This window comes from Dendrobates tinctorius, unplaced genomic scaffold (assembly GCF_039654945.1).
Source record: "Dendrobates tinctorius isolate UK_male_01 unplaced genomic scaffold, ASM3965494v1 ptg000155l, whole genome shotgun sequence".
Classification (NCBI taxonomy): domain Eukaryota; kingdom Metazoa; phylum Chordata; class Amphibia; order Anura; family Dendrobatidae; genus Dendrobates; species Dendrobates tinctorius.
In genome coordinates, this window is record NW_027361822.1 from 17,176,771 (window position 1) to 17,202,098 (window position 25,328).

The 25,328-nt window shown below is 45.3% G+C and overlaps 1 protein-coding gene across 2 annotated transcripts in view; it reads left to right on the forward strand.

The window, feature by feature from the left end:
* The first annotated feature begins 993 nt into the window (after positions 1-993).
* LOC141051059 (uncharacterized) overlaps positions 994-25,328 on the forward strand; it is a 50,566-nt gene continuing 26,231 nt past the window's right edge. Inside the window, exon 1 of one of the 2 annotated variants that reach the window (XM_073547891.1) lies at positions 994-1,085. The gene's annotated coding sequence lies outside the window, so the exon portion shown is untranslated. The other variant, XM_073547890.1, reaches the window with a different exon arrangement.

The window sequence follows — 25,328 nt, forward strand, 5'->3', positions numbered from 1 at the left end:
ACGGCTCCGCTCCGTACACCTCGTACACACAGCTCCACTCCGTATACCTCATACACATGGCACTACTCTGTCGACCTCATACACATGCGAATCCGCACCGTACACCTCGTACACACAAGGGTCTGCTCCGTACACCTCGTTCACATGCGGCTCCGCTCCGTACACCTCGTACACACTCGGCTCTGCTCCGTACACCTCGTACACACACGGCTCCGCTCCGTACACCTCGTACACACAAGGGTCTGCTCCGTACACCTCGTACACACACGGCTCCGCTCCGTACACCTCGTACACACAAGGGTCTGCTCCGTACACCTCGTACACACAGGGCTCCGCTCCATACACCTAGTACACATACGGCTCTGCTCTATACAGCTCGTACACACAGCTCCACTCCGTATACCTCATACACATGGCACTACTCTGTCGACCTCATACACATGCGAATCCGCACCGTACACCTCGTACACACAAGGGTCTGCTCCGTACACCTCGTTCACATGCGGCTCCGCTCCGTACACCTCGTACACACTCGGCTCCGCTCCGTACACCTCGTACACACTCGGCTCCGCTCCGTACACCTCGTACACACAAGGGTCTGCTCCGTACACCTCGTACAAACACGGCTCCGCTCCATACACCTCGTACACATGAGGCTCCGCTCCGTACACCTCGTACACACAAGGGTCTGCTCCGTACACCTCGTACACACACGGCTCCGCTCCGTACACCTCGTACACACAAGGGTCTGCTCCGTACACCTCGTACACACACGGCTCTGCTCCGTACACCTCGTACACACAAGGGTCTGCTCCGTACACCTTGTACACACGGCTCTGCTCCGTACACCTCTTACACACACGGCTCTGCTACATCCACCCTGTAAACCCCTCCTGACCCCACACAGAAACTTCCCCTCATCCAGCACCATGACAACCAGCACAGCAGAGTCCTGCATACACTGAGGACCCTGATCATGTGACCCCTGATCATGTGACCCCTGACTCCTCCCCTCCTGTGACCTCATCCCAGGTCCTGTGCGCACAGAGCAGCCATATATGTGGTGTGCGGCTCTGCAGGTGGAGGTAGGTGCTGGAGATTCCCCATTACTGGGTGCAGGGGGCAGTAACCCCTCCATTCCCGGAGATAGCGCCCCCTGCAGGTGGAGGTAGGTGCTGGAGATTCCCCATTACTGGGTGCAGGCCACATTAACTCCTTCAGTGCTGAGACTCTTTTGGTGTTAGCGTTGCCACTTTATAAGAATCTGTTTCCTGTAATAGATACATAAAACCCAACTATGGAAGACAGGAAGTGAGGAAATGGATTGTTCTCATAGTACAAGGCCCCTTTCTTGGCCCCCACACAGTGTTAATCCCCCATTATGCTCCTTATGAAGTATGTATGATGTCCCCCTACAGAGTATAATGTTCCCACAGTGCCACCATCCCCCCACACACAGTATAATGTCCCCATGTGAGGATATTGCCACTTACTAAAGACTATAGGATGAGTGAACGTAGAGCGGAGTCCACAGCGCTAAAGCTGGGTACACATTACATTATAGCAGTGTAACGCAGTCCGTTAACTCTGCCATTCAGCCCCATTGTCGGGCGCATCGTGACGCATGGCGTAAAGCGGTACGCGTTCGCGATGTGCCGTCATTCAGTGATGGAGCCTCTGATGCGGGCTGCAGCGTCTGAGGTTCCGTCACCGCTAGCGAAGATGAATCATTGCTCTAGCGGTATAGCATATCGCATTATGCTATAGCTTTAACGCAGCCTAAGACATAGAGGATTTTTCCAGCATGGAGCACCGGTTACATCAATATTATTGTAATTTAATAGTTAATTTGCTTGATGTGTTTTATTATTTATTTGCTTGCTCGTCAGTTTATCCTCAGGTATCAATATTTCTATTCAGTGACAGCCAGCAGATGAAGACGAGCAGACTAGATCTTATGTAAACCTAAAGGCCCCGTCTCACTAAGCGATCTCGGTAGCGAGATCGCTGCTGAGTCACAACTTTTGTGACGTAACAGCGATCTCACCAGCGAGATCGCTGTGTGTGACAGCGATCAGCGAGCGGCCCCCCTGCTGGTATCGCCGATCGCTGGAAGAAACCTCTGGACATTTCTTTGGTCGCTGGTCTCCCGCTGGCCAGCACGCATCGCTGTGTGTGACAGCGGGAGACCAGAGATCAGGTGTTAAAAAAAATAAAAAATATAGTTATTCTCACCTTCCGACGTCCCGTTCAGCTATCCTGCCTCTCTCCACGCTCCGGTCCCAGTGATCCTTTGCGAGAATGACCACGAGATGTCACGGTCTCGAGGGATAACAAAGTCTCGCGGTCATTCGTGCAAAGGATCACTGGGGCCGGAGCGTGGAGAGAGGCAGGATGGCTGAACGGGACGTCGGAAGGTGAGAATAACTATATTTTTTATTTTGATTCTATTTTTTACAGGGATGGCCAGCGATGCCGGGCGCTCGGCATCGCTGTGCTGATCGCTGGTGAAGCTGTCTGTGTGACAGCTCACCAGCGATCACATAGCGACTTACTAGCGATCCTGACACCTTGATATCGGTGTCGGGATCGCTGGTAAGTCGCTTAGTGTGACGGGGCCTTAAGCCCCCGTTACACACTGCGATATCGCTAGCAATATCGCTGTAAAGTCACCGATTTTGTGACGTTGCAGCGATATTACTAGCGATATTGCTGCATGTGATACCTACGACCGGCTTCCCCGCTGGTTATCGCTGATCACGCGAGAAGCTGCTGGACCATTCCTCGTCGGTCACTTCCTGCGGCGCTTCCTGCTGTGACGACGAGCAGCGCGTGGACGCGGGCGGGAGGACACAGGATCGCTACGTCTGACAGGTAAGTAGCGACCCCCGTCCCCAGCGAAGTCGCTGGTGAGATCTGCCTGAGTGGCAGCTCACTAGCGACCACCTAGCGATGCACCAGCGATCCTAACCACGTCATATCGCTGGTCGGGATCGCTGGTGCATCACTAGGTGTAACGGTACCCTTAAGGCCAGACTCTATCAATCTCATCTGTGTCAAGGTCTCACTCCCACTGTGCTCCCAAACCTAGTGGTTGGGGATAGTAGACCCAGGGGAGCCGTCACCACGGGAGGTCTCACATCCAGTCCCAACTGATGGAATATGCTTTGTTCTGTGAGCTAAAGGAAAATGTTTAAGGAAGAGGGAGAAAAAGGCACGGGGTTGAATCAGGCAGTTGTTGGGGGGACTTCGAAGTGAGACGATCCAAGCTGGGATGGATGGTCTATGGAGTTTTGGAGATCGGATGCCAGCTGGAGGGGTATTCATGAGCTACGGTCGTGATATCCATCATCTGGAGGAGCATAAGCTGTGACTGCTCACTATACCGGCTGGGGATAACAAAAGCTGTGGGCCAACCAAAAGTTGGGAGACAGTAGGTGTCGCCTGGAATGGGGCCAATTGAATTACCAGTGTCAGATTGAGAACTTGTGGACTGAGGACATTGTATTTTGGCCATCTCCATGGATTTGTTGTTCAACCATCAATGTATGGAATAAAAATAGTTGCATCGTTAACCTGCCTAGTGTGGGAGAAGGGATTTCTATGTCTCCTCGGGTATAACTATACCTTATGGGTACCCATGTGATGAGGCTTAATCAGAGAGACAGGCGGCTCGTTGTCTTTCCAAATAGTCTGTGTAGTTTATTGACAGCTTGATCTTTTATAGAACAAGATCGCAGAAAATAAGATTATGTAACAATTGGTAAAATAAAAAGAAGGTTACATAATAATCTGGCAGAAATATGAGTTATACAATTGGTCGTCAATATATCCTGAGACACGAGATAGATTACACAATAAAATGTTGGGGGAACATTCCAGCACTTTTCATATGTCAGTGTGACCTGGTTCAAGAGTTGACGTTATCAAGAGAATTTAGACTGACTTACAGAATTTTGGAAGCAACAATATGTTCTGGACCAATTTCTTGGAATATATGCAGAACTATCAGGCCATAAAAAATCTGCACGTAGACTGATGATAACTTCTGAAAAGGTCATTCTTGCACAATACTATTTTCTAGTAATATATTCAGAACAGAGATTAACCCTTTCTTTAACAACTCCTCTCGTTTTATCATCTAGTCTACGCCTCATCCTGTCTTACCCCTGCCTATTGCTGAGGCCTGCAAGATAAACCTACTTCACAAAATACACGGCTTGTCCTATGTATATCATGGGATACCAGCTCTGCTGCGTATCCATTCAGATTAAACTTGTGAACCAGACCTCCTTTGGGACTTATTGTAACCTATATATTAATATGTTAGAATATATATATATATATATATATATATATTATATTTTATTTGTTAGTATTAATCATTTAAAGTCCATAATAAAAGTAAATCTTCATTGTTGTAGTTCTTTGCAGAGCCTTTGTCTTTGTTCAGACCAGTGGTTTTCCACAATGCGTACAATCAGCTAGGTCCACTGAAGTTTGCTTGTTGCAGAGTATACATTCACAGTAAAGTCCAGTTATCAGGGTACTCATCACTTGGGTTTGCTTTATATAAGAGTCAGTATTGATTCTAGCTTTATGTTTGCCTGGAAAATATTTACAATTAGAGCTGAGAACTTTATAAACATAACAAATAACTTTATCATCACTGCAATGATCAATATCACAAAAACTGCTTGAATTAGGAAATGAATTACACCTGATATTCATCCACCTATTCCTTTAAACAAATTCAAAGGATTTAACCATGCGCGCCATTCAGGGAGGGGCAGGTCATCAAGTGAATTAATTTTCCGTATTCCTTCCTTTATCAGCCTAACTTGTTCTATGTCATGAGTGACTCTCATCAGTCCGGACGGATCTATATAGTGACAGCATGCGGGTCCCACTACCTGACAGAATCCCCCTTGAGATGCTGTGAGATAGTTGAGCACCATAGAGTGCTGGTTAGTTATAACAATGAGCTGTCTCATGTAAGCAGATTCTACATTAATGGCATCAAATAAATACTCAGTCACATTATCAAAGATATCACCCAATTCTATCATCTGAGCATTTCTTATGGTTCCGAACATAACTCCCAATGGACCAGTGAGAACCATCCCAGTTTTAAGATACCATGGAGTGTGCATTAAATGCTTGGGTGACTATGGAGAGGGTGCACTACGCTTTGCTATCATGTGACTAGGGACATTTTTATAAGGAAAGTCACTTTCATTCCATACCCAGGTGGCTGGCTCTAACCTAGCCAGTGTACATGCACCTTCAGCTCCTTTAGGAATCCACCTATATGCATTACTTCCACAGACTATGTTTATAAACTGAAATTCATTAAGAACAGCTATTGCTATTGAAACCAACCGGGTAGTGTCAGTGTAAAGACACCAAGAGTCTTCCAAATCTGTAGTGACTGCCCTATAATATTGCAATGTCTGACATTCCGGTTCAGTATTTATACTTATGGACATCTCAGCTGCTCCATCTCCATACTGACCTTCTCTGGTCTCTTCATCTACGTGAACTGCCTCTCTCCCTGTGCACTGTGCTGTATTACCATAAATGATTCCTGGACCAATTAGTATCATGTAGAAATCGTTCATACCTGGTCACTGCAGATCAGCTTACCTCCTAGAGAAAAAGGGGTCTTCACTGCAAAACTAAGTTTTAGCTCCTGATCTGGCACTTTCCCTATATAATTTTTATCAGTTGCCTTATTTCCCCAGTTTTCCATCATATTCCTTAAATTCAAACAAATTAATTGGCCGTTTATTTACAGGTTCTTGCTTTCTAGTAAGATTTATTTGGAACCATGGCTGCTTTGTCCAACCGGTAATAGGTAAGGCTGCAGAAGTTTGACTCTGCTATTCAGCCAGATCCAGGGCTCACATTTTCCAGCATCTACCGCTGAACAGCTCTTCCTCTGCCAATGGAGTTACAAAATACGGCATAATTTTTGCAGCAATTGGGGCATGTGAACAAATCCAGCAATTGGATAGATTTCTGGCCTGGGCAACATAGTTATGGTACTGGATAAATTTATTAGCTCACTGTTTTGACACGGCACTATCCCATGGCTCAAAGATATCATTATCTTTTTTACATTGAATAGATACAATCACAGTGAGAAGCAAGAATGGATAGTACTTCCCAAATTCCATTCTTCTTTAGTTCTTGTGAAATTTCTTGCAGTGAGATGTGTGAATCCAGGTAGACTTTCCTTCCAGCTTAACAGAGGTAGGCGTGGTCAGCTGGACTTGGTAGGGTCCTTCAAAGCGAGGATCCAGACTTTTCCTTAGGTGCTTTCGTGTTACCACCCAGTCTCCAGGCTTAAGGTCATGCGAGCCCGATAGGGAGGACGGATCTGGACGGGAACTGAAAACACATGTATGAATTTGCTGCAATACCTGTTGTAATGCCCCCACATAGGCCGTCATATTTGAATGAGAGGCCTGCATCTGCTGAGGGAAGTACAATCCTGTCTTGGGAGGGCTCCCAAACTATACTTCATATGAACTTAAACTTGTCTTTCTGTTGGGAGTTACCCTAACTGTGAACAATGCAATGGGAAGACATTCAGTCCATGGTTTACCTGTTTCTGCCATTGCTTTTTGAATTTTCAATTTTAGTGTACCGTTTAACCCTTCCACCCTGCCACTGCTCTGAGGATGATAAGGAGTGTGAAATGATTGTTCCATCCCTAAGGCTCGGGTGATTCCTTGGCACACCTGTGAAGTGAAATGACTACCTCGGTCACTTTCAATTACCTCTGGTACTCCAAATCTGCAAACTAGTTATGACGACAGCTTTTTAACCACAGTACGAGCATTTGCATGAGCACAAGGCCATGCCTCTGGCCAATTGGAGAAAAGATCCACACATACCAGCGCATATTCATAGTTGCCTACTCTTGGAAGCTGAATGAAATCAATCTGCAGTCGCTGAAAAGGGTACAATGGCCTGGGGGCGCACTTTGGTGGCACCTTCACCATTTTTCCTACATTACGGCATGCGCAGATTACACATCCCTGTACGAATTTTGCAGCAGCATAATGGAACCCTGGTGCAACCCAACTTGCTTTTACCTGGCTTACCATTGCATCCTTGGATTGATGTGTTAATCCGTGGGAGAGGGAGCATACCATAGGGAACAAGGCCCTAGGCAAGCAATACTTACCGTCCGCTCTCCACAATCCATCTTCTTCCTTCGCACCTGCGTGCCTTTGCCATTCTTCCTTTTCTGGTGTAGAGGCCTGGTTTTGCAGGCTCTGGAGTAATTGAAGATCCCCCTCCCCCGACACTTGTACAGTGAATGTACCTGCGGGAAGAGGGAACAAAGCAGCAACCTTGGTTGCAATATCAGCTCGGTTATTACCTTCGGCTTCCTTAGTGCGCTCTTTAGTGTGAATTTGCACTTTTACTATAGCAACTTTTTTTAGGCAGCTCCAGTGCTCTGAGAAGCTGGGCCACCAATTCTGCATTTTTAATGGATTTACCAGAGGAACCAACAAACTTTCTTCTCTTCCATATGGGACCATAATCATGGCAGATGCCAAATGCATAGCGGCTATCTGTAAAAGTATTTTCTGTCAAATGTTCAGCGATTACACACATCTCAGCGAGTGCTTTCAATTCAGCTTCTCGAGTAGACATCCTAGAAGGCAAAGCTTTACTTTGTACCACCTTATGTTGATCAACTATTGAATAAATAACCTGTATAAGGTACTTCATTTTGGTAAACCTGTGACACATCTACATAAAACTCTGGATCTATAGTCACATTTAGAGGTGTAAGTAAAGCCACTTCGTACTTTATCAACCTGTTCATGGACAAATGCTTTGTCCTTGCCTGGAGCAACAGCTCCTGCACAGAGTGTGGCACTAGAATTTCCAAAGGATTATCCAGCACCAAGTCTGCAACTTTTTTCCTTCAGGATTGCACAAGCAGCAACTGCTCTGATGCATGTTGGTGCTCCTTGTGCCACTGTGTCAAGTTTGGCTGAATAGTATCCTAGAGGGCGATGCCTTTCTCCATGTTGTTGTGTAAGCACCCCTTTAGCATGTCCCCCCCCCCCCGATTCATGACAGTACAAACGGAAAGGAAGGTCATAGTTTGGAATTCCAAGGGCTGGGGTTGAAACAATGGCTTCCTTTAGATCTCTGAACCCCTCTTTGGCTTCCGGGGTCAGTTGGTATGACCTAAGAAAACAACCTTTTCCTTTGCTAATGGCAGTTACCTCTTGACACCTTACATACTTCATGGTACAAAAATATTAACAAGGAAGCCGTTTCCATTAGACATACAGTACCTGTTTGATCTCTCTGCTCAGGGGATATCGTCTAATACGCACCGGTACAGTTCCTGGTTTCAATCTGATGGATACTGGTATTATCCTAAACCAACGTCTGTCTTATCCTTTACCCATACTGCAGTTGGTATCTGCTTGAACAGTTACCAAATGTCCTCATCTTGGTCAGTTGCAGTTTTTCTCGTCATCTAGCTAAATTAGCAACATCATAATGGAAAGGATTGCTTCAGACAACGGGCCTGTAACAGTAATGCCTTTCTTCCAAACTTACCGTATTTTCCGCTTTGTAAGACGCACTTTTTTTCCCCAAAATTTGGGGGGAAAACAGGGGTGCGTCTTACAAAGCAGACATGCCTTACCTAGGCTGTGATCGGGGGCGTCCGGCGGTTGCTGGCCGCTGCTGCGGGTGTGTCCGGTGCCGCGTTGTGTGCCCGTCGATGCCCGGGGCTCTGCCAACATTGTGCGACAGGCCAGAGCCCCGGCATTTCCTCAGTTCCCTGTGTGCCGGTAAAAAGATCGCCGCCGGCGCGTGCGCAGATGGGATCTCGGGACCCAGTTCTCGAGAGATGAGATTTGAAATCTCATCTCTCGAGAGGTGGGTCCCGAGATCCCATCTGCGCACGCGCCGGCGGCCATTTTCCCTGGGTTCCCTGTGTGCGCGCGGTGGTGCCTGCAAAAAAATGGCCGCCGCGCGTGCGCAGATGGGATCTCGGGACCCACCTCTCGAGAGATGAGATTTCAGATCTCAGCTCTCGAGAACTGGTCCCGAGATCCCATCTGTGCACGCGCCGGCGGCCATTTTTTTTTTTTACCGGCACTTCAGCGCACATATACAGGGAACCGAGGAAATGCTGGGGCTCTGGTCTGTCGAACAATGTCGGCAGAGCCCCGGGCATCGATGGGCACACAACGCCGCACCGGCCTCCAACCGCCGGACAAGTGGAGAAACCTGACACCAGCACAAGACTCTGCAGCAGCAACAGCACACATCGGAGACCCCCCCTCATCCCTGAATGCGGCCTGCAGCATCACTCCACGCCTGCCTCCTCCAGCAGCGAGCCTGGGACCCCTCTACACCGCAGCCACCAACCCCGGTAAGCAATAAGATGCAAGGATTATAAGAGGCACCACCATTTTATTAAAAAATATTTTTTTCTTATTTTTCTCCTCAAAAATTGTGGTGCGTCTTATAATCCGGAGCGTCTTATAAAGCGAAAAATACGGTAATTAAGAACTGCATTCATAGCACTCAGGATATCAGCACCTGTCAAGCTTAGAGGACATGTATCTAAGACTAGCAATTGGGCACACAAGTATGTGGTACGTGCTACTCACACATTCATGGGTTCTGTTTCATGCAATAGACTGTTCCTCCTGTCCTGAATCGTTGTGGCATATCCTTTTCTCATATAATAGTACGGCTCACCCCCGTATCAATCAGGCATTTTAATTGTTTACCATGAGGAAATTTTAATTATGTGATTAGTGATTGGACCATCCTGTGGGGGAACCGCTATCTTTGTTTACACTTTTCTGGGTCTGTTATCCCAACTTTCCTTTTTCTTCTCTCTCTACTGTTACCCTGTGAAGTATACCTGCCGCCTGCACCACAGTTTTCACAGCATTATTAAATGCATCCGGAGGTATATTCACCATAACAGGAGTTGGCTTCTTCTGCCTCTTACATTCCTATTATTAATCTGGTCCTCTATCCTCCTAAACATGGGAAGGATTGTATATACATTCTGGCCGTACTCTCATCACTTCTGTTCTCAGATCTTCCTTCAATCCTGTCAGTAACATATTTTTACAAATCTGGCTTCTCTGGGGTTTTTCTAATCATAGTTATGAGGTGTAAGGGTTGTCTGCAAGTGAAATGTAAAATGTTTCCTCATTTCTCCCCTCCGTAGGAACTGCTTGGGGCTGTTCCTTACTGGAGTGGAGAAACTGTCTGTGAATCCCTGTGGCAACCCAAGGGTAATAAGTATAGAGGAGAAGCATCATATACAAGTCAGCTAGTTTGCATCTGTGGAGACATGGGGATCAGTCCTCTCCCCATGATTGGCACCTATGGGACCCCTGGCTGATGGTGTATCACCAGGGTCTACCAGAGATGGGGTAGAGATGTGACTATATGTGACAGGCAAGTGTGGTGCCCCTGAGGGTTCAGTCGCCACAGAGGTACTGCACCTCCTCCTGAGGTGTGGGATCCCACCATTCAGGTAAGGTGGAGATACCTGCATCCCACACAACTCAGTAGTGTAGCAAAGCACCCTTTGGTGGCTCCCTGCTTGGAACACAAAGCGTGCTGGGAGGCGGGTGGAGTTTAGTTAGCATCAAAAGAGCGGGAAGAGTTTAGGATTTAGTCAGTCTGACAGAGTCAGAGGAGGAGTGAAGATCCCCTGAGAGGGATGGATGGAGGGAAGTGCTGCAGCCGACCTCAGTGACCTGGGTCCGCTGGCACAGGAAAGGAACATTGATAGAAAGCCTGACTCTCTCTATAAGAAAGAAGGATTAGTACGGAACGTAAGGAGAGGAGGACTAAGGATTAGGGTTAGAGCAGAACCCTTCCCAAGTTCACAGCGCAGGGCTGGGGTCCGGTCCCCGAGGTTGTATGGATACTAATTGTCCTGCGACAGACACCGGAGGAATAGAAGTTGTCACCACTTTATTCCCACACAAGACTTGGGGGCACAACAGCAACGTGAGAGAGCCGAAACTTAGTAGCAAGGAGTCCCCAAAGCAGGCTACAGCTGTCTGCCGTACAAGTAGAGTTCTAAGAACATCTGGCAGGAGGAACTCCAGTGTAACTCAGTACTTAGAGTACTTCACTATAGGCGCAAAAGAGAGACGTTCAGAAAAGGCACATATGTTGGCGGAGTGTTGGAACGGAGTACTTCATCTTGCCTGGAGGTTGGTTGAGTCCCTGACCTGGAGGACACGGCACGGATGCGGGCACCTGTATGCTCAACAGACTGTGAGTAAAGCTTTGGAACTACATGCCCTGGTGTCCTCCGCTTATTCCTGCGCCAACGTACTCAGCACTGCTACATCTCTGTGCCAGACACTACACCCTCTTCCTCAACACCTATCCTCACTGCCCTGGGACTACAGCCCTACCTGTGGAGGGCCACACCATCATTGCTGCACCACACCATCTGTCCCAGAGGATCTGTCTGCAGCGTCGGCTTAACATCTTCATTGCCGAACACCACAGGTGGCGTCACGAATCATTCACTAATAAACTTTAATCATTATCATCCACACGCTCAACATTCCCCTTTTACAATGGACCCAGGGCCACGGACCGGGTCACAGCTACCGTGACATGTCTCATTGAAACCAACGGGCCTGGTACCGAGTACCCCGCCGCCCTGGGTGCGAGGGCGATGCGAGGGCGATCCACAAGTATAGTATTATTCAGATGTTAAAGCTGCAGACACAGAAGAAATCTCAAGTCAGCATGCAGCTTCACTTTTCTTTGGGCTGCTTTCAAACAGGGGGGCTAGTCTCATCCCCCGCTACTACAGGGGTGGAGGGAGCTGTGGAAACACAGACTGATCTTGTGAATGGGGAGCAGCCTGTGTGTGGAGACGCTGCAGATTGCCTTACATACATTCTCTCATTCTAACTTCATCACACTTAATATTAACTTCATCATTCATCATAACTTCTTAGTAATAACTTCATCATTCTTAGCATTAAAACAGACCATACCATTCAGAGGTTCTGATCCACACTGCAACTTGCACACCATAGTCATATTTTTCAATCCATACAGCATGCTCCTTACTTAAACACCTATCTTATCTCTCAGCATCCAAACATCCATTCCTTGGCATTCCTGCCTTTTCAAGAATTGTCAGCGGTATTGTTAACTGCTTCATAATCCTGCCCAAGGCGCACCAGGTCCTTTATCTTATATCTCAGATTCGTAGTCTATCCTGACCTGGTGTGCCTGGCACCAATAACAGCTGTCAAAGCTAGCGACCCCTATCTTCAGACCTGTTATGTAATAGCGGGATCCCACTGGTCTACTATAATAGCCAGCATTCCTGCTACCAAAGCAATAACCTGAACCGCAACTCTCTGCTCTATCCTGATGCTGATACATACTCTCCCAAACAATCAGACAGATTACCATAAACACAGTTCCAAACACAAGCGCTATATACTCCTCCTACATCTGAATGTGAGCCCACACTAGACTCTGAATATGCAAGGTCTATTCCTGAATCCACTCCGGGTTCCATAAGATAATACTCGTGCTTGATATTATCTTGCCACCTTAATAATAAATTTTATTTCTATAGCGCTGACATATTCCGCAGCACTTTACATTTCAGAGGGGATTTGTACAGACAATAGACATTACAGCAAAACAATAATCACATAGATTGTAACAAATACCAAGAGGAATGAGGGCCCTGCTCGCAAGCTTACAGTCTATGAGGAAAGAGGTAGACACGAAAGGTGGGTGGTAACGGTTGCCCTGATTGTATGGACCAGCCATAATGTCAAGTGTGTAACAGTACAGACACAGAGGGCTAATGGATGCATAAAGCATGTGGGAACATGATGCAGGGAACCTGGTTATGGTAAAACTTTTGGCTGTGCCACACAGGGATAGATTAGGTTAATGTGTTGAGGCGATAGGCCAGTCTGAATAAATGCGTTTTCAGGGCACACTTAAAATTGTGGGGATTGGGGACTAATCGTATTGACCTGGGAAGTGCATTCCAAAGAATTGGCACAGCATGTGTAAAGTCTTGGATACGGGAGTGGGAGGTTCTGATTATTGAGGATGCTAACCTCAGGTCATCAGCAGAACGGAGGGCGCGGGTAGGGTGGTATACTGAAACAAGGGAGGAGATGTAGGGTGGTGCTGAGCCATGGAGGGCTTTGTGGGTGAGGGTAATAAGTTTATACTGAATTCTGGAGTGGATGGGTAGCCAGTGTAATGACTGGCACAAGGTAGAGGCATCGGTGTAACGATTGGTGAGGAATATGATCCTGGCTGCAGCATTCAAGACAGATTGGAGAGGGGAGAGTTTGGTAAGAGGGAGACCAATTAGAAGAGAGTTACAATAGTCGAGACGAGAATGAATAAGAGAAACAGTAAGTTTTTGCAGAGTCAAAAGTAAGAAAAAGTCAAATTCTAGAAATGTTTTTGAGGTGCAGATGACTAGAGCAAGCCAGTGATCGAATGTGGGGGGCAAAAGAAAGCTCGGAGTCAAGTATGACCCCAAGACAGCGGGCATGTTGCTGGGGAGTAATAGTGGAACCACACACAGAAATGGCAATGTCGGATATAGGTACATTTGTAGAGGGAGGAAACACAAGGAGTTCAGTCTTTGACAGGTTCAATTTCAGATATAGTGAGGACATGATGTTAGACACAGAGTTTAGACAATCGCCAGTGTTTTCTAGAAAGGCTGGCGTGATGTCAGGAGAAGAAGCGTATAATTGGGTGTCATCAGCATAGAGATGGTACTGGAAACCAAATCTACTGATTGTTTGACCAATAGGGTCAGTGTACAAGGAGAAGAGGAGGGGCCTAGAACCGATCTTTGAGGAACCCCAACAGTAAGGGGAAGGTGAGAGGAGGGTGAACCGGCAAAAGATACAATAAAGGAGCGGTCAGAGAGATAGGAGGAGAACCAGGAGAGAACGGTGTCCTTGAGGCCAATGGAATGGAGCATAGTGAGGAGGAGCTGATGATCCACAGTGTCAAATGCTGCAGAGAGATCCAAGAGAATTAGCATGGAGTAATGACCATTTGATTTTGCTGTTAGTAGATCATTAGAGACTTTAGTGAGGGCAGTTTCAGTAGAGTGCAAAGAGCAGAAAGAGAAGAGAGTTATCAAGGAGATAGCGGATCAGACGGGAGTGGACCAGGCGTTCCAGGAATTTAGAGATGAAGGGAAGATTAGAGACAGGTCTATAGTTAGCAGCACAGTTTTGGTCGAGAGATGGTTTTTTAAGTAGTGGATGTATGATGGTATGCTTAAATGAGGAGGGAAAGATACCAGAAGAGAGAGAGAGGTTAAATATTTTAGTTAGGTGAGGGGTGACAGCAGGGGAAAGAGACAGGAGGAGATGTGACGGAATTGGGTCACTGGTGCAAGTGGTTGGGCGAGAAGATGCAAGGAGCCTGTTTACTTCTTCTGTGACTGGTTCAAAATCAGAGAGTGAGCTAGATGCAGTGGGGGAGGGAGGACAGTGCATGGTATGAGGTGACTGGGAGATAATTTCCTGTCGAATCTGGTCAATTTTTTCTTTGAAGTAATTGGCCAGATCGTCAGCTCGGAGCTCCGTGGTTGGGGCCTGTACTCTTGGGTTGAGTAGAGAATGAAAAGTGTCAAAGAGACATTTCAGGTTATTGGACAGTGAGGTGATGAGGGTGTTGAAATAGGTTTGTTTGGAGAGGTGAAGGGAAGTGTTGTATGTTCTAAGCATAAACTTATAATGGATGAAATCTTCGTGTAGATTGAATTTTCTCCACAGACGTTCTGCGCACCTGGAGCACAGCTGCAGGAAACATGTTTGCAGGGTGAGCCAGGGTTGTCGCCATCTGTGTTGTGGTGTTCTATGTATAGGGCGTGCAAATTCATCCAGGGCACTTTGAAGTGTTTGGTTGTAATGCTTCAAAGCAGAATCAGGACATGAGAGGGAGGAGATAGCGGCCAATGAAGACTGCAAGTTCTTCATAAGTTTCTGGGTGTTAATGGCCTGTATGTTTCTATAAATATGGACAGTGGGGGTGACCTGAGCAACCTGGCAGTTCTTGATAGAGAATGAAAGAAGATTGTGGTCAGAGAGCGGGAGAGGGGAGTTTGCAAAATCATCCACTGTACAAAACCGAGAGAAGACCAAGTCGAGGGAGTTTCCGTCTTCAAGCGTTGGAGAATTAGTAAGCTGCGAAAGGCCAAACGAGGAGGTTAGAGAGAAAAGGTGAGTAGCAGATGGGGAGAGGGGAAGAGCAATGGGGATGTTGAAATCTCCCATGATGAGGGTAGGGATGTCACAGGAGAGAAAATGTAGAAGCCAAGTGGCAAAATGATCCAGGAACTGATGGGAGGGGCCGGGAGGACGATACACCATCGCCACTCGCATGGAGAAGGGGGTGTAGAGTCTGACGGCATGGACCTCAAAAGAAGGGAAGACTAGTGAGGGTAGTTGAGGGATAACCTGAAAGGTACATTTTGGTGATAGGAGCAGACCAATGCCTCCACCTGCTCTATTGTCTGATCTTGTGGTATGAGAGAAATGTAGTCCCCCGTATGAAAGAGGGACTGACTGCTGGATCCAGGTTTCAGTAAGAGCCAGGAGGGTCATTGCCAACAAAGGATATATCACAAAGTATTGAGATGAAATTTTGTTTCTGACCAAATACTTATTTTCCACCATAATATGCAAATAAAATGAAAAAAAAACAGACAATGTGATTTTCTGGATTTTTTTTTCTCCGTTTGTCTCCCATAGTTGAGGTCTACCTATGATGTAAATTACAGACGCCTCTCATCTTTTTAAGTGGTGGAACTTGCACTATTGCTGACTGACTAAATACTTTTTTTCCCCACTGTATTTGTTGTACTCCAAATATACAGGGAGTAGATGTATATAAGTGTCTTACCTGTCTCCTGCCCTGTCTAACTGCCATGTTATAACTGCCAGTACTTTGCTTAGATTTTTTTTTTTTTGGCCTCTCTCTTCTCGTTAATCAATCAAACTAAATTGAAACAGCAGGACTCAATAAAATGTTTTGGTCAAATAAACAGATGTCCAGCACTACATGGATCATAAAGCACTTTGAAAAGTTTCTTGACCTCACAACATAAGGGGACAAGCAGAGTAAGTTGAAAAAAAACTATATACCAGATATAAGCTTGCATAGTTGAAAACACATATATAGCATTCAGGATTAACTGCTTGCTGACAATTAATGGAGTGGAGAAACACAGGTTGATTCAGAGCAGAGATTGAAAGAGCTGGATACCAGATATAAGCTTGCATAGTTGAAAACACATATATAGCATTCAGGATTAACTGGCATATACCCTCTAGAGTCCAATATATCTACCCAGCTTTTAAACAATGCATATGACACGAATATACTTCTGCGCCTATAATGGTGAACTGAACACAGACCCTTTTCACACAGCATATGGTACACACATGGTAAGCATTTATCTGACATTTCAATCACATCCATACACGCAGTACTTCTGTACTCTCTCGCTCCTTGCATCTTATCAAAAATGCTCTAGTGCCAATGGACAAAAACATAAATCACATCTATTTGTAGAAACTCTTGCTCGGTTCACTATATCCTCTAATTAGCGTCCTATCTGAGTACCGGGTTGCATACAAAAAACATTTACATTTATATTCACATAGATTTTCTTCACGTGATTTTCCCTCTTCACTACAAACTCCCACCCGGGACCTTCCTATAAGTTTTTCCCAAGTAGCAACTAACCGGAGAGTTTTATCTTACTCACTGCTTTGAGTAATGAAAAGGCTATTTATACACTGAGCACACGTCATTTAGTCTCCATACATCAACAGCACTGCTTAGTGCCCCACAACACAGATATAGCAATATCAGGACTGCATTATAATCAGAACAGTTCAGCACAGCATTATCAGTACTACTTATCAATTAACATCTGACAAGGCATCAACAAACAAAAGAAGAATAAAAGAACAAACATAAACCAAGTATAGCAAAGCAGGATCAAGACAATGTTGATTGCAATATTTTCAGTATTAACAAACACTGACATCATTACAAACAGAGACAGGAACACGTTATAGATACAGACAAAACAAATGGAATATCATCGCATTTCATCCTGAAACAAAACACTTGTTAACAGCACTTAAACAAACAGACAATCAAGAGATAAAAAAATAATATATATATCTTTTTTACTCGAGGGCTTTTCCCGTTAGAAATCCCCACAGACTGACTCCAGATAGCCTCTTTTCCCGGAGAGAAAACTGCGAGTAACAAATCTACTCACTTACCCGGGATCTGGTTTTCTGTTCAGGATAGAGGCAGTCAATTGTTCAGTCTGAGATGAAAGTCGAAGGGGAATATTATATCCCGCTGAAGGCCTCGAAGTTGTGGGAGAAGGGATTTCTATGTCTCTCGGGTATAACTATACCTTATGGGTACCCATGTGATGAGGCTTAATCAGAGAGACAGACGGCTCGTTGTCTTTCCAAATAGTCTGTGTAGTTTATTGACAGCTTGATCTTTTATAGAACAAGATCGCAGAAAATAAGATTATGTAACAATTGGTAAAATAAAAAGGAGGTTACATAATAATCTGGCAGAAATATGAGTTATACAATTGGTCGTCAATATATCCTGAGACACGAGATAGATTACACAATAAAATGTTGGGGGAACATTCCAGTACTTTTCATATGTCAGTGTGACCTGGTTCAAGAGTTGACGTTATCAAGAGAATTTAGACTGACTTACAGAATTTTGGAAGCAACAATATGTTCTGGACCAATTTCTTGGAATATATGCAGAACTATCAGGCCATAAAAAATCTGCACGTAGACTGATGATAACTGGATAAAAGGTCATTCTTGCACAATACTATTTTCTAGTATTATATTCAGAACAGAAATTAACCCCTTCTTTAACACTAGGTGATTTTTATAACCCACAACATCAGATCCTCACACCACAGTTCTGCCTTCCACCATCCACAGTGTAATGTCCCCACAGTACCGTCATCCCTCAACACAGAGTATTATGTTCGCACAGCACGTCATCCCTCCCCTCACACAGTATAATGTTCCCACAGTACATCCATTTTCCCACACAAGATATAATGTTCCCAGAGTGCCACCATCTCCCCCCACACAGTATAATGTTCCCACAGTACCGCCATCCCCCCAAGCACAGTATAATGTTCCCACAGTACTGCCATCCCCCATACATCCCCCCATAGATAGAAAAGATCCCTCTCCAACGAGCACGACACCACATTTAAACAGTCCCTCACTACTTTCAAGACCATATTTGCTGCATTAAAACAAACCTACTTCCCATCTCTCATATCCTCCCTGTCTCACAGCCCTAAACAGTTATTCAACACTTTCATTTCTCTCCACCATCCCCCAGTATCCTCTCCCTCTCCACTCATCTCAGCCGAAGACTTTGCCTCATTTTTCAAGCAGAAGATTGATAACATCAGAGACAGTTTTGGTTGACAACCCCCAGAGCCCTTTCTCCTAACTGCTCGGCCTTCCTCCTCCAAACCCAACTTCTCCATCATTCCGAAGATCAACTTTCCACTGTACTCTCAAGATCACATCTCACCACCTGTGCACTTGACTTGATCCCATCCCGCTTCATCCCAAACCTCACCCATCTCTTCAACCTATCACTAACAACTGGTGTTTTCCCCTCAAGCTTTAAACATTTCTCAATCACACCTATCCTCACAAAGCCTTCTCTTGATTGATCCTTTGCATCTAGCTATTGTCCCATGTCATTTCTCCCCTATGCCTGAAAAAAACTACTGGAACAACACGTCCATCTTGAACTGGCCTCCCACCTCTCTTCTTGCTCCCTCTTTGACCGCTTAAAATCTGGCTTCTGGCCGCATCACTCCACTGAAACTGCCCTATCTAAAGTCACCAATGACCTACTAACAGCCAAAGCCAAGCGACACTACTCTGTCCACCTCCTCCTAGACCTGTCCTCTGCCGTTGACAAAGTGGACCATTCTGTATTATTACAGACCCTCTCATCCCTTGGCATCACTGACTTGGCCCTATCTTGGATCTCATCATACATAACAGACTGGACATTCAGCATCTCCCACTCGCACACCATCTCCTCACCTCGCCCCCTATCTGTTGGAATCCGGCAAGGTTCAGTCCTAGGGCCTCTGCTCTTCTCTATCTACATCTTCGGCCTCGGACAGCTCATAGAGTCTCACGGCTTTCAGTATCACCTCTATGCTGATGACACACAGCTCTACACCTCTGGACCAGATATCACCTCCCTACTAACCAGAATCTCACAATGTCTGTCTGCTATTTCATCCTTCTTCTCCGCTAAATTTCTAAAACTTAATATGGACAAAACAGAATTAATCATCTTTCCCCCATCTCACTCGACTCCCCCAACAGACCTATCCATTAAAGTTAATGGCTGCTCACTCTCCCCACTCTCACAAGCTTACTGCCTCGGGGTAATTCTTGACACTGATCTCTCCTTCAAACCACATATCCAAGCCCATTCCACTTCCTGCCAACTTCAACTCAAAAATATTTCCAGGATCAGTACATTCCTAAACCAAGAATCTGCAGAAACCCTAGTCCAAGCTCTCATCATCTCCCGCTTTGACTACTGCAACCTCCTGCTCTGTGGCCTCCCGTCTAACACTCTCGTACCCCTCCAATCTATTCTAAACTCTGCTGCCCCACTATTCCCCAGCCTCTCCCCTCTGTCAATCCCTGCACTGGCTCCTCATTACCCAAAGACTCCAGTTCAAAACCCTAACCATGACATACAAAGCCATCCACTACCTGTGTCCTCCATACACATCTGTAACTTTGTCTCCCAGTACTAACCTGCATGCAACCTCCGATCCTCATAAGATCTCCTTCTCTACTCCCTTGTTATCTCCTCTTCCCACAATTGTATACAAGATTTCTCCCACGCATCACCCCTAATATGGAACTCTCTACCCCAACATATCAGACTCTTGCCTACCATGGAAACTTTCAAAAAGAACCTGAAGACCTACCTCTTCTGACAAACCTACAACCTGCAATAACCACCGATCGACCAAACCGCTGCACGACCAGCTCTACCCTCGCCTACTGTATCCTCACCCAAACCTTGTAGATTGTGAGCCCTTGTGGGCCGAGTACTCTCTCCCCTGTACCAGTTGTTGACTTGTATCATTTAAGATTATGGTACTTGTTTTTATTATGTATACCCCTCCTCACATGTAAAGCACCATGGAATAAATGGTGCTATAATAATAAATAATAATAATACATAGTATAATTTTGCCACAGTACCTCTATCCCCCTAACATTATAATATTCCCACAGTATCTCCATCACCCCACACTGTATAATGTTCCCATAGTACCTTCATCCCCCTACACAGTATGTTACCACAGTACTTCCATTCACCCACACACAGTATAATGTTCCCACAGTACCGCCACCCCCACACACATAGTATAATGATCCAACAGTACTGTCATCCCCCATACACAGTATAATGCTCCCACAGTACCGCCTGAGGTCCTGCAATTAGAATAAGTCCTGAAGTTTTTCAATTGGAATAATATTTCTAGAAAATGGTTTTAACATTGCCTGCTTGCTACTTATATATCCTCGAGCATGTATATATGCATATAGGGGAGCAGGCCTTACTAGATATCGAGGCTTTGTACAGTAATATACTGCATGAGAGTGGTATTAGAGAGGTAAGACATTTCTTGAAATTGAGATCAATAGAGTGTAGTAGGTAAAATGACTTTATGGAGGATCTTCTAAAATTCACTCTTAAGGCCCCGTCTCACATAGCGAGATCGCTAGCGAGATCGCTAATGCGTAACCGATTTTGTGACGCAACAGCGATCTCGCCTGCGATCTCACTATATGTGACATATAGCGGCGACCGCCCCCCCCTGCTGGACATCGCTGATCGTGCTCGAATGTCCTGGGCCATTTTTTCATCGTCGGCGTCCCGTTGGCCAGCATGCATCGCTGTGTTTGATGGCGACGAGGGACCTCGTTGGCGATGCAGAACTCAGGGACTCAGGCTGGAATCGTTCAGAATAGCTGCTGTGTGACAACGCACCAGCGTCCTTACCAGGTCGTATCGTTGTCGGGATCGCTGGTGCATCGCTATGTGAAATGGGACCCTTACTCATAACTTCATTCTTTTTGAAAGAACTTCCATCAGCTCAGGGTTACTGAGATGGGGAGCCCCTGTGCCCCCTCTTATGCTAACTATTCCAGGGCTAGTGGGAGGAAACCACAATATTCAGGTGGCATAAGTGGTGGCATCTATATATTGGAGTATGGTATAAATATATTGACAACATTTTTATTATCTGGTCAGGGACGAGTGAACAACATCTTGAATTTGTCAAGGAAATCAACAACAATAGAGTGGGCCTGAGATTTACATCGGAGCTTAATTATTACCAGTTGCCTTTCCTGGATGTACTAATCAAGAAAAAACAGGATGGGACCCTAGGGACACTTATCTACCATAAACATACAAGCACTAATAAGCTATTGATGTGGGATAGCAACCACCAAATTCTCCAAAAAAAAAAAAAAAAAAAAAAAGGAATACCGAAGGCCCTATTTATACGGTTGACAAGTAAATGTTCTACTGTCACAGATGATTATGCACGATCATTTGTGAAAAACCGGGAGAGACACATTCTTCCAAGCCTGACCAAGAGACCAAGAAAAATTTGGGTTAACACGAGTAACAAGTACATGTAATTGGATGAGACCATGTAAATCTTTCTCAAGTTCCTCCATGGGTAAAACCTTTTTACAGAGAGATTATCCCAACTGTAAAACCTCAGGACTTGTATATATGACCACATGCACCAGCCCTTAGATTATTTATTAAAGACAAAGAGGGAGTTTAGGAGGAGAGTGGGGGAGCATTTGGGTCATATTCACCATGGTCGGGACACCCCATTAGTGAGACACATGAACAGTGTGAAACCGGAGACATCTACTTTTGTATCGTTGAGGTGGTTAAACCCAACGTTAAAGGAGGTGATCACAATAGATGTGTCCTCAAAATGGAAAGTGAGAGGATTTTTAGACTGGATTCACTAGTTCCTAAGGGACTCAATGAGCAAATTTCCTATGCCTGTTTTGTAAATCTGCAGCCCCTTTCTGGATTACATTTTTGAATTTTATCCTCTACCCATCGCTCCCTGTGAATGGGGCTCACATATTGTTGTACTTCATCGAGATGTCTGAGCTTCTATATCAGAATTATTTCTTACCAGTTATATCCGACATATTCTATTTAGTAGCTAACAAGTGTGGTGAATCTTCTATATCTCTAATTATGCAATAGGAGTCACATTTTACTATTTAGCAATAAACTTTGGGCCATCATACCCCTATTTTATGTCGTAATAAAGTAGATATACATGCCTATTTCATGATGGGAGGATGGACGATACATGATTTTAGTCTCCCATGACGCTGATCTCAGAAATAGGACTTTGCTATATTGGTGGAATGCAATGCAAATCCATTTTTTTTGTTCCGGCGTGGAAAGCATGCTTCTGGACATGCACAGTCACAGATACGAGACCGTGATGTGCTCTGGTTTGGAATGCACACATCCAGTCATGCACAATCACAGACAATGATCCTATACGTGCTCTGGAGTGCAACGCATAAGTAGAGCATGCGCAACCACTGGTACAAGTGGCGCAGTGGCAATCAGATTATTTTACTTTTCAGTTTAACCCCTTTCTGCCATCCGACGTACTATCCCGTCCATGGGACCTGGGCCCCTATGCCCATGGACGGGATAGTACGTTGGCGCGATCAGCGGCGCCCACGTGGTGAGCGCCGCTGATCGCGGCCGGGTGTCAGCTGATTATCACAGCTGACACCCGGCACAATGTGTCAGGGGCGGTCACGGACCGCCCCCGACACGTTAACCCCTTGCACACCGCGATCAAACATGATCCCTCCGTGCTTCCCTGAGCCCCCCACGGCAGCGCAATGTGCAGCGCTGCTGCGGGGGGCTCCTTTCCTCCAGGCCCCCGAATTCAAGATGGCGACGGGGGCCTTCGGGGGCCTGAGGAAGCTGGCTTCCTCAGTGCCTGCAAAGCGCAGGCATGAGGAAGCCTTCTGCAGTGCCTGTGTCAGATCGCTGATCTGTCACAGTGATCTGTGATGTGACAGATCAGCGATCTGTCACAGGACAGTGATGTCCCACCTGGGACTATTTAATAAAGTAAAAAAAAAAAAAAGTGTTAAAATAATTTAAAAAAAATCGCCAAATAAATTAGAAAAAAAAAAAAAAATATTCCCCCAATAAATCCATTTTTTGGAAATAATAAAAAAAAAAACAATAAAAGTACACATACTAGGTATCGCCGCGTCCGTAATGACCCGCCCTATAAAACTGTCCCATTAGTTAACCCCTTTAGCGAACCCCTTAAAAAATAAAAATAAAAAACGAAGCAAAAAATAATGATTTATTATACCGCCAAACAAAAAGTGTAATAACGCGCGATCAAAAAGACGCATATAAATATCCATGGTACCGCTGAAAACGTCATCTTGTCCCGCAAAAAAAGAGCCGCCACACAGCATCATCAGCGAAAAAATAAAAAAGTTATAGCTCGCAGAATAAAGCGATGCAAAAATAATTATTTTTTTATATAAAATAGTTTTCATTGCATAAAACCGACAAAAACATAAAAAAACGACCTAAATGAGGTATCGCTGTAACCGTACTGACCCGAAGAATAAAACCGCTTTATCAATTTTACCGCACGCGGAACGGTGTAAACGCACCCCCCCAAAAGAAATTCATGAAACGCTGGTTTTTGTTCATTCTGCGTCCCAAAAATAGGAATAAAAAGCAATCAAAAAATGTCACGTGCCTGAAAATGGTACCAATAAAAACGTCAACTCGTCCCGCAAAAAATAAGACCTCACATGACTCGGTGGGTCAAAATACGGAAAAATTATAGCTCTCAATATGTGGTGATGCATAAACTATTTTTACAATAAAAAGCGTCTTTTAGCGTGCGACAGCTGCCAAACGTAAAAACCGCCGTAAATAGTAAATCAAACCCCCCGTTATCACCCCCTTAGTTAGGGAAAAATAATAAAATAAAAAAAAAGTATTTATCTCCATTTTCCCGTTAGGGCTAGGGTTAGGGCTAGGGTTAGGGCTCAGATTAGGGTTAGGGGTGTGTTGGGGTTAGGGTTGGAGTTATAATTGGGGGGTTTCCACTGTTTGGGCACATCAGGGGCTCTCCAAATGCAACATGGCGTCTGATCTCAATTCCAGCCAAATCTGAGTTGAAAAAGTCAAATGGTGCTCCTTCCCTTCCAAGCTCTGCCATGCGCCCAAACAGTGTTTTACCCCCACATGTAGGGTATCAGCCTACTCAGGACAAATTGCAAAACAATTTTTGGGGTCCAATTTCTCCTGTTACCCTTAGGAAAATAAAAAATTGGGGGCAAAAATATCATTTTTGTGGAAAAAAATGATTTTTTTATTTTCACGTCCGAGTGTTATAAACTACTGTGAAGCACTTGGGGGTTCAAAGTGCTCACCACACATCTAGATAAGTTCCGTGGGGGGTCTAGTGTCCAAAATGGGGTCACTTGTGGGGAGTTTCAATAGTTTAGGTACATCAGGGGCTCTCCAAACGCACATGACACCCGCAGACCATTCCATCAAAGTCTGCATTCCAAAACGTCACTGCTTCCCTTCCGAGCCCCGACGTGTGTCCATACAGTAGTTTTCTCCCACATATGGGGTGTCAGCGTACTCAGGCCAAATTGGACAACAACTTTTGGGGGTCCAATTTCTCCTGTTACCCTTGGGAAAATGAAAAAATTGGGGACTAATTGATCATGTTTCTGGAAAAAATACGATTTTTTTATTTTCATGCCCTGGCATTATAAACTTCTGTGAAGCCCTTGGGGGTTCAAAGTGCTCACCTCACATCTAGATAAGTTCCTTAGTGGGTCTAGTTTCCAAAATGGGGTCATTTGTGGGGGGTTTCCACTGTTTAGGTACATTAGGGGCTCTCCAAAGGCAACATGACACCCGCAGACCATTCCATCAAAGTCTGCATTCCAAAACGTCACTACTTCCCTTCCGAGCCCCGACGTGTGCCCATACAGTAGTTTTCTCCCACATGTGGGGTATCAGCATACTCAGGACAAATTGGACAACAACTTTTGGGGTCCAATTTCTCCTGG